We start from the raw sequence: 5234 nt of genomic DNA on the forward strand, positions 1-5234 counted from the left end.
AAAAAAGGAAGTCCCTATTGTAAAACTCTATAATATACTATAATAAAATCCTACCCTTTCTGTTTGAGATAAAAATAATAACAAGTAAAGAATATTGCTAGAATTAAGGGACAAAAAATACCAATAGTGGAGAAATATGCTCTGCAAGAATGGGAAGCCTTATGCAGCCCAGCTAGGAAGGCCACACAAAAATGACCTGAGCCTCAGAGAAGACTCACTGTGTTGCCAGATAGCCAGCCTTATGCCAACACTGTCCTACACTACTGGTTTTGCAAACTGGCAGTGATTACCTTTATTGGCCTAGAGAAAGTAAGCATCATGGGTGAAAATCACCATAAAAATAAAAATCTCAGGCTTTATTATATCAATTAAAGAAAACAACAACCCATTAATCAAGATTTTTAAAAATTCAACTATCCTCCTAAATTCTCTCTTTTCCTAGCTCCAATGACCAAACTAACAATTATTCAAAAGGATATTAAAAATGTTGGAAATTATATGTACAGCTGACACATTTCATCAGTAGTACCTAATTTCTTAATATCATTTTTAGAAATACTGTTCTGGAGAGCATGAATTAAAAAGCCCAATATCACAAATTTTCTTGGGCCTACACTGGGAGAAATAATCAACTCTTAGTGAGAAGTCATTACTGCTGCTCTCACAACTTCCAGTTTCCTCCAGTTTAGACCTTCACTGAGGATCTACTGACTTCCGGACTAATGTCCCTCACTGAGATTTCAAGATCTCCCTCAGGGTTAAGCTAATCACTTACCTCCCTTTTCTCCCAACCAGCCTCGATAACAGGCTCCTCCTGCCTTTACATCATCACTTCCCAGTCAGGATGCTGGAGTATTTGGTGCCTACTCAAGACTTATTTAGGGCATTGTCCCAGAGCCTAACCGCACGGAGAAGAGAAGACATTTGCCTTAGGTAGATCAACAAGTTGGGCTTGAAGACTTCACCAGCAGAGAGAAAAGGTGTGCAGGGTGAGGCATAAAGTTTGTCACCTTCTTCATTCAGAGCACTCTGATGTCATGCTTGAAACCTTAAGAAGCAAAGATACTCTTGAATTGCTTATGGGTGATAAATCGTGTCAGAGCAGAAGTAATACCTTATGTACAGGTATAGCCCTGGTATGAGATTGGTACTTTGCTGGGACTGAATAAATGGTCCCATGAAGGCCAGAATTATAAGACAGTCTGATGTAAAATGTATACCTGAAAACCTCCACACATATACCACCACTCTCCTAGCAACCTGGCAAGCTCACTGTATGTGTGAGAATAAAGTGAATTAGCACTTCAGTGAGAGGCCATGCTCTCCCACACCTCCACCCTGGCCCAGGAGAGCTGGGTAAGAGTGCTGCCCAATGTAGTGAGGAGGAGAGAATTTGGGGGGAAGTCATGTGGCTTTCAGATGGAACACGCATTACCCAGGGGGTGACAGGACTTGTGCCTGTATCGTGGTGGTGAGAATGGGGTCTGTGGTCAGACTGCATGGGTGGTTAAGGCCTTGGACACGTTTCTTTTTTTTTACTTTATTTTTATTGTTGACACTGTTATGGATGTCCCTATTTCCACTCTCCTTTGCTCTCTCCACCCAGCCTCAGTCCCTGCCCCCATTCCTCTCTGACCATCTCCACACTGTTGTCTGTGTCTATGTGCTATATATATATATATGTCTTTGGCTAATCCTTTCACCTGCTTTCATCCATTCCCCCTCCCTTTTGACAGCGGACAAACAAAACAGAAACAGAGGCATGGATACCTGTAAGTTTTTTAATTACTTGGAGCCTCAGGTTCCTCACCTATACAATGGGGAGTGGGTTCTATTAGGGTGCTTCCTGAAGCAGCCATCACAGTTTACATGAGGTTAAACATCATCCACAGAAAATAGTACAGTGTCTAGCACATGGTGGATGCTCTAGATACACCAGCCAAGATTATTAAGGTACTATTATGACTAAAGAGATTGGAGTCAGGGGCAGCAGAAGTCATAACCAGGAAGGTAATGGCATGTACAACAGTGGAGGGATGGAAAGGTCCAAATAGGGTAAAAAAGACAGTCAGTGTTTGAAAGATTAGGCCATATGATATGCCAGGTGCAGGAGGGTCTACTAGGCTGGACATTCTCTCTCTGGAGTTTGATGGTTGGCATGAGACTTGGGGCCAGATGAAGAACTTAATAAATGCTAAATAATCTACTCTACTCCATCATGATCAATAATCTAAAACCATACTACACAATTATATGTAGCAGCATTCTTTCTCCATCATATAGGAGAATCCATTTCCAATCTGATGCAATACACCACATTCTAAAATATGAATATAAGTATTTTAAAAGGAGGTAATTAAATATTGAAAAAACCTTTGTCTTTTAAAGTTATTTTAATAACTTTAAGATATTGTATTTAATTATAATTTTAAAAACTAAATTGGGTCTCAATTATAAAACTAACAGATTAATTAGTTGAAGACCAATGGTACACATAAACCACTGTATCTATACTATACACTGTAATGCAAAAATTATTCAATATCAGAATCTTACTATATAAACACCTGTCCATATAATCTTTAAATTGTATTGGTTCTTAGCTTTCTCCCACTCCTTGCCTGGTTATATTTTATAATAATATTGCTCTATGGTATTGTCTGTAAAATAAATGGCACTGCTTTCTGTCATATGCATTTTAAATCTTAATTAGGAAATATCTATGTACTAGTTTTGTATGTTCTCTGGAGTTTGATATTAGTGAGTGGTTTATATCTTTATATTATGATGAACTTTTAACTACTGGTAACAACAGTATAATTCAGTAATCTCAAAGTCTTTTTCTTGTAGATATAATTTTTTACTGGCTCATAGTTTTAGTTCTGGTTATTCAATATTAATAGAAAACATTGATTATTTCAAATTGGGTATATAATAGTGTACCTAAATTGTGTGAATAAAGTAATTATGTAAATATGTGCTAAAGTCTCAAGCTTTCACTAAGGATTTTTTTTCAGTAAACTTAAGAACATATCTATCACATCAATATGTTAAAGATTTTCATTTTCATCCTTCTAACATTTGTTAGAATATTTTGCTATAGCTTTTCATTTAGACACAGATTACATTTTTAATGTTACCATATTTAGTTAGTTCTCTGTATACAACTAAGTGGAAACCTCTTACTCTGAGAGCAATTGATAGCATATCTCCAGGTGATAGTCATAAGAAAACTGGTAAGAAAGCAGCTCTAATCTAAAAAGTATGGATGGTACATAGTGAAAGGAACCTCAAAGTACAGCTTTGGGGGATTCAAACAGAGTTGACCAAAATAAGCAGAGTAAGGATCTAGACCTGGCCCAAGGAGAAATTCTGAAAATTAAAGAAAGTATTGCTGGTTTTTGCAAAATTAACACCATGATGTGAATGGAATCCTTCCACAATAATATTTTAAACCTAAAATGCATACTGCTTCATAATTTACCAGTTTTATCTATCATGTTTCATTAGTGGTATTTTATGACCCTGGACAGAGAAATCATAGATTGCTGACTCAGCTCCACATTGAAGACAAGGGTTCAGGGTCTAATAATCATTCTATTTTATACAAATGAAATTAAATAGAATTCAGATGCCATGCATTAAGGTGCCTAACATTTGTTTCCATATTGTCAATCAACATAAATTATATGTCTTATATAATCATTAATATGGTTTGATGTACCTCAGGAAAAAACTAAAAGCCAAGGGAAGAAGCATATTTTTGCTTCATGGGTTTACTTTTTCCTTATATAACAACAACAGCATTGCGTTGAGAGATGGACTTTACCATACTGATTGTAGAATTGCATAAATGCTTTCAGGATACTAAGATATCACTTGAAATCACTGAATTCAAGCCAACAAATTTGAAACAGTGATCATAACTCCCTGGCTGAAGAACTTAATAATAGCAAATAATGTTTTCTGAGCCCTATTATATCTTAGATAAATACCATCCCAATGATTTTTCAACCTTTTTCATCTCATGGCACACATAAACTACTGAAATTCTGTGGCACACCAAAAAATAAATTTTTTGCTGATCTGACAAAAATAGGTATAATTTTGATTCATTCACACCAGGTGGTACTTGTGTTGGCCAGTGTCATTTTTTATTGTACAGTCTAAGGGAGGAGAGGTCAGACCCCTGACTAACTAGTCAGGTATTGCATGTTTTAAAAATTCTGTGGTGCCCCAGTGTGCCACGACACACAGGTTGAAAATCACTGCAGTATCTCATAGAAATATAATGTTAACCGCAAATGCAAGCCACATACATAATTTTAAAATTTCAGGTAGCCACCTTAGTAAAAAGTAAATACAGAAAAAGTAAAAGTTAGAAATTTAACCAAATGTGTACAAAGTATTTCCAATTTCATGTGCAATCAACATTAAAAATTATTCTGAGATATTTTATATTCTATTTTTCATGCAGAGTCTTCTAAACCCAATGTGCATTTACATTAACAGCTCATCTCTCTTTGGACTAGCTCCATTTCAAATGCTCAAATGCTGAGCTTATTGTGTTGGATAGCATAGTGCAGGTCACAAGGCTAGTAAGGCCTTTACAAGACTCACCTCCTTTAATCCTCATGACCACCCTAAGGGAGAGGCACCACTATTGCCCTGAGTATAGATGAGAAAATGGAAACTAAGTAATTTTCAAGGTCCCAGATCTCATAAATCACACAGTCAAAATATGACTCCAGGGAGTTTGACTCAAAATCTCCATCACTAGGTTGTCATCAAAGTACATAAGTGGGTGATGGTATGTTCAGAAAATGGATAAGTGTATTATATAGGAGAGAGAGAAGAGAAATCCAGAAACAGTTCCATGAGTTCCTCTAAGAGGTATAACTGGTAGGATATTTCCACAAGAATTCCAGCCTTGTAAAAGGGAGAAGGGTGGAGGTAAGATCCACTGTAATGCTGACAGTCAAATATAAAATAAACCAGCTGAAGTACTCACTGGAACCTTAGAAATTCTCATCCTGATGTTTCTGAGAAGCAAAGAGCAAAGCAGAAAAAGCATTGGTTTGAGACTCAGCAGCTTTGGAATCAAATCCGTATTCTTTCCCTTCCTGGCTATGCAACCTGAGTCAAGTTTTATAACTTTTCTGAGTTTCAGGTTTTTCAGGTCTAAAATAGGGCTTTCAAAGTATACTTTTTATAAGATGATAGTGTGGATTAAA

Source organism: Phyllostomus hastatus, unplaced genomic scaffold (genome assembly GCF_019186645.2).
Source record: "Phyllostomus hastatus isolate PE091 unplaced genomic scaffold, TTU_PhHast_1.1 phas_scaffold_21, whole genome shotgun sequence".
NCBI classification, from domain to species: domain Eukaryota; kingdom Metazoa; phylum Chordata; class Mammalia; order Chiroptera; family Phyllostomidae; genus Phyllostomus; species Phyllostomus hastatus.